Here is a 13,156-nt window from a genome sequence, read left to right as displayed (position 1 = left end):
TTTAACGTTTATTTATTTTGGGGACAGAGAGAGACAGAGCATGAACGGGGGGGGGGGGGGAGGGGGGGCGCAGAGAGAGAGGGAGACACAGAATCGGAAACAGGTTCCAGGCTCTGAGCCATCAGCCCAGAGCCCGATGCGGGGCTCGAACTCACGGACCGCGAGATCGTGATCTGAGCTGAAGTCGGACGCCCAACTGACTGAGCCACCCAGGGGCCCCTGATTGTCTTAATGTTAGATCGACAACCTCCTTCCTTCTCTGTACATGGTGCCCTGCCTGCCCGCTGCTGGTCTTTCAGATTTGGCCACACCATAGCTTATTACCCACCTCCGTGATGTCATCTAGTTTATTTCTAGTCTGTTGCAAAAAGTGCTACAGTGAACACCTTTCGTGCCCATGTGTGAGACTTCTAGATCTCAAGAAGTGGACATTCTGGGTCAAAGCATACATCCATCTAAGAGTTTATGATTGAGGGGCGCCTGGCTGGCTCAGTCGGAGGAAGGTGTAACTCTTGGTCTTGGGGTCGTGAATTTGAGCCCCACTTGGGGTGTAGAGATTCCTTAAATAAGAACTTAAAATAAAAGTTTATGATTGAGATGATACAGTTATCTTCCCCGAAGGCCAGTTTTTACTATCTCTGGCTCCGTCCTCAAGTACCCACTTCCCCGTCTTCGCCCTGGAGTGCTGATTCTTTTCAAATTAACTTACAGTTGGATTTGTGGTTCTAATAAAAGTCCAAAGGGATTTTTGGAAACGGGTCAGCAGTATTTAAGTTCAGCTGAGTGAATTCACAGCTGAGAATAGCTAAGGCAATTTTGAGAAACAAAAGAAATTAAAACAAATAGTAATAATTAAAAGTTAGGTATCGGGGCACCTGGATGGCTCAGCCAGTTAAGTGTCCGACTCTTGATTTCGACTCAAGTCATGATCTCGCAATTCATGAGTTCAAGCCCCGTGTTGGGCTCTCTGGACAGCATGGAGCCTGCTTGGGATTCTCTTTCTCTGCCCCTCCCCTGCTTATACGCACACGCTCTATCTCAAAAATACACAGTAAAAAAAAAAAAAAAAGGTTAGGTATTAGCAGCAGGATAAAGACAGGATAGAACGCTCCAGGAAATAGTCTGGTTTATATAAGAACTTGGTGGTCCGTGAGGAGAGAGTGCAAAATGACAGGGGATGGACTGGTCACAACAGGTGGCATCAGAAAAATTGACTATTTGGAGAAATATTTTTGTTAGAGCATCACTTCATGCTCCCTGACATATTGACAGAGTTAAATGTAAATTGACAGTTAAATGTAAAACCTAAACCATGAAAAACTGGAGGAAAATATATGTGAGTATTTAACTTTATAAGCATCAAGTTATTGGGGACAATATTTAAAAAAAATTTTTTTTTTTAATGTTTATTTGTTTTTGAGACAGAGAAAGACAGAGCATGAACGGGGGAGGGGCAGAGAGAGAGCGAAACACAGAATCGGAAGCAGGCTCCAGGCTCTGAGCCATCAGCCCAGAGCCCGACACGGGGCTCGAACTCACGGACCGCGAGATCGTGACCCGGGCTGAAGTTGGACACTTAACCGACTGAGCCACCCAGGCGCCCCAGGGGACAATATTTTTTAAAATAAAAGCTTGACTGTAAGAATAAATTTAAACTTTGATATAAACAAAATGGAAAGGAAAATCTAACTGTGGCAAGGATTACAGATTTAATCTCTGTATATCCATATATGTATATCTATATTTATATACACCTCCACGCACATACTTGAATAAGAAGGTAGTATGCCAAAAAGGAAAAATAAAAAAAAATATGAATAGGGAGTTTTCAGAAACAGAAATAAGAATGACCGACCAACCCGTACATGAATAGAAATTTCAGCCTTTGTGAAACTCAGATTTGAGAAGGAGATACTGTTTTGAATACAGTTTTTTTTCTATTTATTAATTGAATTGAATAGAGTGAGAGAGCGAAGAGTGCACAAACTGCAGAGAGAGGGAAAGAGAATCCCAAATGGGCTGTGTGCTCACAGCAGGACTCGAACTCCCAATCCGGGAGACCACCTGAGCTGAAGTCGGACCCCTAACTGACTGAGCCACCCAGGTGCCCCTCCCCTCGAGTAGTTTTGAAACGATGAGTGGCTGGCACTCAGCCCTGGGAAGTCTGAGATGATGTTCCCTGGCGGAGTTAGAGAATGAGAATATATATGTAATACATATGTGCATATATTATATATATAGTCCCAGTTTCCTACCCTTTATTTCCGTTTCTAAGTATTAATCCCAACAGGGGAATAATCAGACTTGCGGGAGCCAGTTGTTACACAACAATATGAAGTGTAGTATTTGGAGAACAAGGCAACACACACACCACATGACATGGGACTGATTAAACATACCAGTTTCACTAGCTGGGAAAACGTGAAGCCTGTATAAAGCATGTTCTTGAGGAATATGGTAAGAGATGGGAGGGGCCCCTGGGTGGCTCAGTCAGTTAAGCATCTGACTTGGGCTCAGGTCATGATCTCACGGTATGTGAGTTCGAGCCCTGCATTAGGCTCACTGTCCGCGTAGAGCCCCTTTCAGATCCTCTGTCTCCCTCTCTTTCTGCCCCTCCTCTGCTCGTGCCATCTCTCTCTCTCTCTCCCCACTCTGTGTCTCAAAAATAAATAAAAAATTATTTAAAACATGGGAGAATGCCCGTAACATGTACAGTGTGATATATGATCTTAGTTTGACTGGAACAGTGCCAGGCAGCAAGTTTTCAATAAATGTTAGCTACAATCATTATTGAGAACTTCACCCCCTCAAGTGATCTTTCGCTCGTGTGTTCATTCATTCCTCAGTTGACACGCATCTGAGTATCCCACCAAGTATCTGAGCTGCCTTCTCCCTCCTTGCAGTTCGGCCTTTCTGGAAACAGGTTCTGTTTCTGGCGAGGCACTGCCACCTAGAGGCTCCTGGCCTACACGGCGGCTGTCCCTTGCAGCCCCTCACTTTGACCCTAGGCCCAGCTGATGAAGGCCCTCACTCACTGCACATGCTCTCCCTGGGAGAGCTGCTTGTTCTCTGGAAGCCTCTGAGAGTGTCAACGCTAGAAGGGCCCTTCCAGCTCCCTTATGGCAAAATCTTTATATGGATCGAGGGAGCCTTTGGGGCAGTGTTTCTTAAAATGTGGTCCTTGAACCTGCATTAGTGTCAGCGGGTGGGGAACTTTTTTTTTTAATATATATATTTTAATGTTTTTATTTATTTTTTTTTAATTTTTTTAACGTTTATTTATTTTTGAGACAGAGAGAGACAGAGCATGAATGGGGGACGGTCAGAGAGAGGGAGACACAGAATCTGAAACAGGCTCCAGGCTCTGAGCTGTGAGCACAGAGCCCGACGCGGGGCTCGAACTCATGGACCGTGAGATCATGACCTGAACTGAACTCGGCCGCTTAACCGACTGAGCCACCCAGGTGCCCCTAATGTTTTTATTTTTTATTTTTTATTTTTATTTATTTTTTTTTTTAAAAATTTTTTTTTTTCAACGTTTTTTATTTTATTTTTGGGACAGGGAGAGACAGAGCATGAACGGGGGAGGGGCAGAGAGAGAGGGAGACACAGAATCGGAAACAGGCTCCAGGCTCCGAGCCATCAGCCCAGAGCCTGACGCGGGGCTCGAACTCACGGACCGCGAGATCGTGACCTGGCTGAAGTCGGACGCTTAACCGACTGCGCCACCCAGGCACCCCTAATGTTTTTATTTTTGAGACCGAAAGAGTGTGCAAGCAGGGGAGGGGCAGAGAGAGAGGGAGACACAGAATCTGAAGCCGGCTCCAGGCTGTCAGCACAGAGCCCGATGCAGGACTTGAACTCATGAACTGTGAGATCATGACCTGAGCCGAAGTTGGACGCTGAACTGACTAAGCCACCCAGGCACCCCTGGGGAACTTTAATAGTAAAGATCTAGGACCCATACCAGTGCCCCTGAATCAGACCTTGCTGGAGGGAGGCAGCGGTCCTGAATATCTAGGCTTTTTTTTTTTTAAGTTTGTTTATTTTGAGAGAGACTGAGAGCAGGGGCAGAGGGAGAGGGAGAGAGAGAATCCCAAGCAGGCTCCATACGGTCAATGAGAGCCTGACTCGGGGCTTGAACTCACACAGCTAGAGATCATGAATTGAGCCAGAATCAAGAGTTGGACTCAACTACTGATCCACCCAGGTGCCCCTGTATAGAATTTTGCCACACTCCCCAGGTTATTCTGATGCTGGCTGGAATTTTAGAGCCAGCCACCCAGACCAGTGATATTTTATAATTTAAAAGGGGGCTGGAGCTGGGCACAGAGCTTTGACTTTCTCCTTCAAAACATACACAGATACATTTCAAGAGGTTCCTTAACTCTATTTTAAGATTAAGAAAAAATTAGTTTCAAACAGAGAGGGAGGCAAATCATAAAAGAGTCTTAAATACTGAGAACAAACTGAGGGCTGATGGGGGTAGGGGAGAGGGGAAAATAGGCGATGGGCATTGAGAGGGACACTTGTTGAGGTGAGCACTGGGTGTTGTGTGTAAGTGATGAATCCTCAGAATCAAACCAAATCTTGACCAAAGTCAAGAGCACACTGTATACACTGTATGTTAGCTAACGACAATAAATTATATATATATTTTTAAAATATTTTTTTAGGGGCGCCTGGGTGGCTCGGTCGGTTAAGCGTCCGACTTCGGCTCAGGTCGTGATCTCACGGTCCGTGAGTTCAAGCCCCGCGTCGGGCTCTGTGCTGACCGCTCAGAGCCTGGAGCCTGTTTCAGATTCTGTGTCTCCCTCTCTCTCTGCCCCTCCCCTGTTCATGCTCTGTCTCTCGGTGTCTCAAAAATAAATAACGTTAAAGAAAAAAATTTAAAAAAATATTTTTTTAGAGCAGTTTTAGGTTCACAGCAAAGTTGAGAGAGGGGGTACACAGGTTTCCCACATAACCTCCTTCCCCCCAACACCTGCACAGCCTTCCCCACTATCAACATCCCTACCAGAGTGGGACATTTGTTACAACTGGTGTCAAAAAAGCTTATAGTTTATAGAGGAGTTCTTCTGGTGGTGGAAATTCCATGGATTTGGACACATATCTAATGACATGTATCCATTATATGGCATCATACAGACTAGTTTCACTGCCCTGAGAATCCCTTGTACTTCACCTATTCATGAGCCTCGGGCAACCACTGAGCTTTTTACTGCCTCCATCCTGTTACCTTTTCCAGAATGTTCTACAGTTGGAGACATACAGTACGTAGCCTTTTCAGGCTGGTTTCTTGCACTTAGGATTGTGCATTTAACTTTCCTCCGTTTCTTTTCATGGCTGGAAAGCTCATCTCTTCTTTGTGCCAAATAAGATTTCATTGTCTGGGTGTACCACAGGTTATGAATAGAGAGCTGTAAACATCCCGTGCAGGATTTGGTGTAGACATAAGGGTTCACCTCCTTTGGTAAATACCAAGGAGTGTCATTCCTGGATCATATGGTGGGGGTATGTTTTGTGTTGTAAGAAACTGCTAGACTGTGTTCCAAAGTGGCCCTGCCGTTTTTGTCTTCTCATGAAGGAATAAGGGTTCCAGATGCTCCATATCCTTGCTAGTATTTGATGGTTTTGGTGTTCAGATTTTGGCTATTTTCACAGGTACTGGATGGTATCTTACTGTTGTTATAATTTGCATTTCCTGATGATATGTGATGAGGAGCATGTTTTCATATGTTCACTGGCAATCTGTATCTTCTTTGCTGAGGTGTCTATTAAGGTCTTTGGCCCATTTTTTATTCAGGTTGTTTCTTTCCTTATTGTTGAATTTTTTTAAGATTTTTTTTTTTAGGTGCACCTGGGTGGCTCAGTTGGTTGAACGTCTGACTTCGGCTCAGGTCATGATCTCAAAGTTTTTTTAAGTTTTTTTTTAATGTTTATTTTTTAGAGAGAGACAGATAGAGACAGAGTGCAAGTAGGGGAGGGGAAGAGAGAGAGGGAGACACAGAATCTGAAACAGGCTCCAGGCTCTGAGCTGTCAGCACAGAGCCTGATGCAGGGCTCGAACTCACGAACCGTGAGGTCATGACCTGAGCCAAAGTCGGACGCTTAACCGACTGAGCCACCCAGGTGCCCCTAAGATTTTTTTTTTTTTAATTTTTAATGTGTATTTATTTTTAAGAGAAAGAGTGTGAGTCGGGGAGGAACAGAGAGAGGGAGACACAGAATCCGAAGCAGGCTCCAGGTTCCAAGCTGTCGGCACAGAGCCCAACGGGGGGCTTGAACTCATGAACGGTGAGATCATGACCTGAGCCGAAGTCGCTTAACTCACTGAGCCACCCATGTGCTCCTTTAAGATTTTATTTTTAAATAATCTTTACACTCAATGTGGGGCTCAAGCTCAACCCCGAGATCAAGAGTCAAATGCTGCATTGACTGAGCCAGCCAGGTGCCCCCTTATTGTTGAATTTTAAGAGTTCTTTGTATATTTTAGATAATGGTCTTTTATCAGATAGGTTCCTTGCAAGTATTTTCTCTTGGTCTGTGGCTTGTTTCCTAATTCTCTTGGTGTTGTTTGTTTGTTTATTATTTTGAAATGTTTCTTTATTATTTTGAGAGGGAGAGGCAGCCTCCCTGGCAACTACAGCTGTGTGGCCATGTGACCAAGCTCTGGCCAAGGGGGCATAGGTAAAAGTGGAAGGAAACTCCTAAGGAGTGTTGTGCTTCTCTTCTTTCCTCCTGCCCCTGAAGAGGATTATAGGTGTAATGGCTGGAGCTGGAGCAGCCCTCTGGAACACGAGGACCTTTTAGGAGTTGAGAATGGAAGGCGTGCATATTAGTTCTCCAAGTTAGAAGAAAGTCACTTCCCTAACACCATGGAGCTGTCACACCAGCCCTGGACCCTTTTATCTCAGATTTTCATGTCACAGAGAAGTAAACATATCTTATTTAGGTCACTGTCATTTTGGGTCTCTGTTACTTGTAAACTGATCTTCGTCTTAATAAATGCATGACCTCACAGATTTCTTGGGGAGACTCAATGAGATATTGTGTGCAATGCACATGTCATAATACCAGGCACATTGTAAACACTCCGGAAAACTAGTCGCTTCTGTAGCGCTCAGTTATAATAACTGTCCCTCATCTCCAGTGAGAGCTCCACAGAGGAGTTCTTCTGGAAAGAAAAATGGTCAAGATTGTGTTGTTACCTTCCTTTTGCTTCCAAACAGTTACAAAAAGGAAAACAGGATCACCGTAAACAACTAATTCAGTTAGAAATGACTTCACTTTGAGCTCCTCTGTTCTCCTGTTTACTCATTCTAGCTGACAAAGCCAGGCCTCACAAATTTGTATGGTATTTTCATTGGGAGCTAAGTCACACGTTCTTTTAAATAGCTGTATTTACAAACACGCAGCTCAGTTGTTCCACATTTGAAATGCAGCCTTTTAAAAACAATTTGGTTCCATTTTTCTTGGTTTTCTCTCTTTCAAAACACAAGTCGGAACATTTTCCGGGAGTCGGTGGCCCCCAGTTCAACTTTATGCTCTAAGATGGTCCCCTTTATCGACTGTTTAATGATTTCTCCTGTGTCTAATTAATGTCTGTTTTTAAAAATTTTTTTTTAATGTTTATTTTGGAGAGAGAGGGAGAGAGAGAGAATGAGAATGAGAATGAGCAGGGGAGGGGCAGAGAGAGAGGGAGACACAGAATCCGAAGCCGGCTCCAGGCTCTGAGCTGTCAGCACAGAGCCTGATGCATGGCTTGAACTCACAGACTGCAAGGTCATGACCTGAGCCGAAGTCAGATGCTCAACCGACTGAACCACCCAGGTGACCTTAAGTTAATGTCTTTTGACTCCATCATTCTAAGGTCCTGTTTAACTGTCAGGTTCTCTGATTCAGCAAAATGTTGCCAGTCTTCAGGACACAAACCTTGATTCCTAAGGAATCCCGAGGGTAAAAAAGCAAAGACAGTCAAGCTGAAGAAAATTGTCACAAGGTTTATTATCAATGGTTGAAAGAAAAGAGAAGAGGACGATCAAGATGGTTACTCTTTTTTTTTTTTTTTTTAAGTTTTTTTAATTTAAGTAATCTCGACATCCCATAGGGGGCTTGAACTTCTAGCCCCAATATCAAGAGTTGCACACTCTACTGACTGAGTCAGCCTGGTGCCCTGGGAGGGTTACTGTTTAATGTTTAAAAAAATACAAAAATTGGGGCGCCTGGGTGGCTCAGTCAGTTGAGCGTCCGACTTCGGCTCAGGTCACGTTCTCGTGGTCTGTAGGTTCAAGCCCTGTGTCGGGCTCTGTGCACACAGCTCAGAGCCTGGAACCTGCTTCGGATTCTGTCTCCCTCTCTCTTTGCCCCTCCCTTGCTCATGCTCTGTCTCTCTCTCTGTCAAAAATAAATAAACATTAAAAAAAATTTTTTTTTAATACAAAAATTTAACAATATTAAATATAACGTGTGGGAGGAAGATGATGCCCATACTACTTTACATTGATATAATTTTTAAAAATGATATAATTTATAATAACTTCATTATATTGTTGATAATATTGAATAATATAAAATACTATAATATATTAATAAATACAAAAATAACGTATACTATTTTATTATTGCATAAACAGCATTTTATATGTTAACTCAATTTTATTTTATTTTATTATTTTTTTAACTTTATTTTGAGAGAGAGACAGCATGAGTGGGGAAGGGGCAGAAAGAGTGAGGGAGAGAGAGAATCCAAAGCAGGCTCTGTGCTGTCCGCACAGAGCCCGACATGGAGCTCGAACTCACGAAACTGTGAGATCATGACCTGAGCCGAAATCAAGATTTGGATGCTTGACCGACTACATGTACCGCTCCGTTTTACAGTACAGGGAAAACACTTCATGCAGGACTGTAGAACTTCATGGGCTGTGTTTGGGGTGCCTGGCTGGCTCAGTTGGTAGAGCATGTGACTTGATCTCAGGGTGTTGAGTTTAAGCCCCACGTCGGGCATAGAGCTGACTTAAAAAAAAAAAAAAAAAGAAAAAGGCTTGGGGCACCTGGGTGGCTCCCTCGGTTGGACATCTGACTTCGGCTCAGGTCATGATCTCACCGTGAGTTCGAGCCCCATGTGGGGCTCTGTGCTGACAGCTCAGATCCTGGAGCTTGCCTCAGGTTCTGTGTCTCCCTGTCTCTCTGCCCCTCCCCTGCTCATACTCTGTCCCTCTCTGTCTCTCAAAAATAAATAAACATAAGAGGCACCTGGGTGTCTGTCAGTTAAGCATCCACCTCTTGATTTCAGCTCAGATCATGATCTCACAGTTGTGGGATCGAGCCCTGAATCGGGGTCCATGCTGACAGAACAGAGTCTCTCTCTCTCTCTCTCCCCATCTCTCTGCCCCTCCCCTGCTTGCACTGTCTCTCTCTCTCAAAGTAAATAACTTAAAAAAAAAAAAAAAAAAAAAAAAAGAACTGAAGTTCACATACAGGCAGGACCTCGTGTCAAAGACCAAGAGTGGAGCTGGCAGGCTGCATTGAAATGATTTTAGTGTGTATGCAGTGAGTGCTCTCGGTGACCATGTCCTTTGTCCTACACTCTCCACAGAACCCCACATTTCTTTGCGCTGTCTATAGTGGTCTGCTGAGGCTCCCGCTGCTGCAAAGCACCATGAATACATTGAAACAAACTTTTTTCTCTTCTCACAGTTCTGGAGGCTACATGGCCAGAAACAAGGTGCTGACCCGGCTGGTTCCTTCTGAGGGAAGTGAGAGAGAATCTGTCCCAGGCCGCCCTCCTGCAAGCACTCCCTGGCTCGTAGGTGATATCTTCTCTCTGTGCACGTCTTTGTGTCCAAATTTCCTCTTTCTATAAGGACATCACTTGTACTCAGGGCCCACCCTCACGCCCTTATCTGAACCCGGTTACCTGTGTGGATCACATAGCTCCACACATGGTCACGTTCCAAAGTCTCAACAGCTTTTTTTGGAGCAGGGCCCAGTGCAACCCATAACATCCACCCCTTCAAAGGGAGATCCCACAGGTGCGTGGCCGGCCAGGGCTGCCCCCTGCACTCTCTGGCTTTTCATATTTACACATTGTGTCTTTCTAAACGTTTGAGCTCCCTATTTATCCATGCAGGGTGGTGGGGGGGAGGGGGGGCAGTCTTACGCAATGTTTAGTGCAGGAATCAGTGAGGGATCTTTGAGCCAGTCCAGATGGCCCCCATTCTGGGTGAAAAGGTGGAAGACAAGGAAACTGCCCAAGGTTCCCTGGACCCAGGGACCCAGGGACGGAACAAGATTCTCAGGAAAGTCTTTGGGAGGCTGCACAGCCACATGGTGGAGAAGGAGGGCCTTGGGGACACCTGCCTGAGCTGGAATCCGGCTCTGGGACTCGTAGCTAAATGACCTTGAGCAAGTCACGTGACCTCTGTGTGTCTCCATTTCCTCACGTGTAAGATGGCTCTATAATGGTACCTACCTCGTGAGGGTTAGAAGACGGGATACGTTCAGGGTGCCTGGGTGTCTCGGTTGAGCATCCAACTTCAGCTCAAGTCATGATCTCTTGGTTTGCGGGTCGAACCCTGCATCTGGGTCTGTGCTGACAGCTCAGAGCCTGGAGCCTGCTTCCAATTTTGTGTCTCCCTCTCTCTGCCCCTCTCCTGCCCATGGTCTGTCTCTCTCTGTCTCTCAAAAATAAATAAAACATTAAACAATTTTATAAAAAGAGGACACATGTGGGGTGCCTTGTGCCACACCTGCACACACATCTACACACACACAGTGCCCGCTAAGGGTTAGCTTGGTGTTGTCACTTTCAGGGTCATTCATTCCTCCTGTCGTGAGCCTGTCCTGCAGTCCTGCCCGGCCTGATCGTGGGGCCTCGGTTCGGGGTGGGGGATTGGGCTTGCAGTCAGGTGTGCTGAGGCAGAATGCTGGCCTCTCCCCTTCTTGGATGTGCAAGCTTCAGGTCCCCGAGGCTCAGTTTCCCCATCTTTAAATGGGGCCGATGGTATTACTAATCATAGAGAGCCATTGTGAAGCGTAAAGACCATTCCTTCTTTCAACACATACTTCCTGTGGTCCTTTTCTATACACCCTAGGATCTGTCTAGATATTGAATACATCCACAAGGCAATTATTTAGCAAGTTGGGGAGACATAAGTGCTATAGGGAAAAACAAAGCAGAGACTGGGGAAGAGAGAAAGTGGCAATTTTGTGAAGGGACCTTTGGACAAAGACCTGAAGGGGAAGAGGGAGTGACTCATGAGGAAACAGGAAGTGCAAAGGCCCTGGGGCAGGAGTGTGCCTGGTGGGTTTGAAGGAAGGCATAGAAGCCGGTGTGGCTGGAACAGAACAGGGGAGTGGAGGAGGTGAATGCAGAAAAGGACAGAGGCTTCTGGAAGGACCTTGGTCCTACAAAGAGGTCAAGTGTAGTCATTGGAAATACTGCACATGTTTTGGGGGCATTGCTTTGCCCCAGGGATTATGCTGGGTGTTGGGGCCTCGAAGAGCTCAGCCCTGCACTTGGAACCACTGGGGGTTTGCAAAGCAGCTTTCTCGGGAGTCCTTGGGCCTCCATCTGGGTCTGCTTATTTTGCGACCAGAAATGGGTGTTCTGAAAGCCTTTGGAAGTGGAGCAAATACACCCTTTCAACATCTAGTGGCTTATTTATTAGAAATTACTTAATTGGGGCCCCTGGGTGGTTCAGTTGGTTAAGCATCTGACTTCGGCTCAGGTCATGATCTCGCGGTTTGTGGGTTCGAGCCCCGCGTCGGGCTCTGTGCTGACAGCTCAGGGCCTGGAGCCCGCTTCGGATTCTGTGTCTCCCTCTCTCTCTGCCCCTCCCCTGCTCATGCTCTGTCTCCCTCTGTCACAAAAATAAATATGACATTAAAAAGAAAAAAAAAAAAGAAATTACTTAATTTATTTTTTTCCCTAGGGGTGGCTGAAGCCCCCTGCTTGCCTGGCTTTCTTTTTCTTCTGCCCCTGATGATGGCTGAGCTTGGTTCGTCTGCTTTTTCTGTAGCCCTCCAGGAAAACGCTGCCAGCCTTCGGGATCGGCACGGATAATATATTCTTATGAAGTGCATTTTTATTATTATTCGAATCTTTAAGATGTCAGTCCATTGAATTTGGAACTGGAATCAGATGGGGCCACTGGACTCAGCTGTTCTCCGCCCCCTCCCCATTCCCCCCCCAGCCCCTTCCTGGTTTTGTTCACTCCAGTTGATGCCAGTTCCTGTGTCTTTATCTCTGTGTCCTTCCCTGTTTCTTCGCTGCCTCCTTATCTCTGTGTTGACTCCAGCAATATCGACATTGGGACTGGATGCTGCTGTGTTAATGGCGTCCCTGGTCCCCACGCACTAGATGCCAGTAGCACCTCCTCCCCAGTTGTGACAATATGACACATCACCAGACACAGTCACCTGTCCCCTGGGGGACACAGTTGCCTCGAGAACCCCTGGTCTGTCCCCTTCTCATCTGTGTGTGTCTCTGATTAACTTTCTCTCTCTCTGTCTCTGGCCAACACGAGCCGGTAGTTAGGGTGGAACTGTCCCTAGGCCTGGGAAGCCAGGCTGTGCCCTGTCTCTTGGCTGCGCTCTGCCTCGTCCTCAGTTTCCATGCAATGGGGCCGTGAGCTGGTGGGGAGGAGTAGGAATGAGGCCAGAGGCCCGCGGGAACTTTGGGAGTCTCTCCTTGCATGAACCTGGGAACCTGGAGGATCCCAGGCTTCTCTCCAGCCTCTGGTGGTCCGTTCGAGACCCACCGTATTGGGCTTGGATAGACACATGATAGTGGCCTGTGGCCTGTGTCCAGGATTCCAAAAGATGTCCGAGCAGTTGAACCCGAATCTGAACAAATCAAGTGCCAAGTGTCTCCTGAGTCCCCCATGGTGTGGGCGCTGGCCTGGCCCTGGTCAGCCACTGGTAAATTCTGGGTTATCACATGAGCCATGCTGGCCCAGAAACCCAAGCGTGTGCCTGCTCCGTGCCCTGGGCGGGCACATGCTCCCTACCAAGGGCATTCCCAGAGCACCGTCACCTCCTGCTCCCTTACTTGCCACATCTGGCCCTGACTCCCATCCCAGGAGAGCTGGGAAGTGGCTGGTCTGAGGGTCTTGGTTGTGAGCACCCTCTGGTCCCTGAACCACAGAGGGAG

The sequence above is a fragment of the Neofelis nebulosa genome, chromosome 18 (genome assembly GCF_028018385.1).
Source record: "Neofelis nebulosa isolate mNeoNeb1 chromosome 18, mNeoNeb1.pri, whole genome shotgun sequence".
Lineage (NCBI taxonomy): Eukaryota > Metazoa > Chordata > Mammalia > Carnivora > Felidae > Neofelis > Neofelis nebulosa.
Note: the sequence above shows the minus strand (reverse complement) of the source record.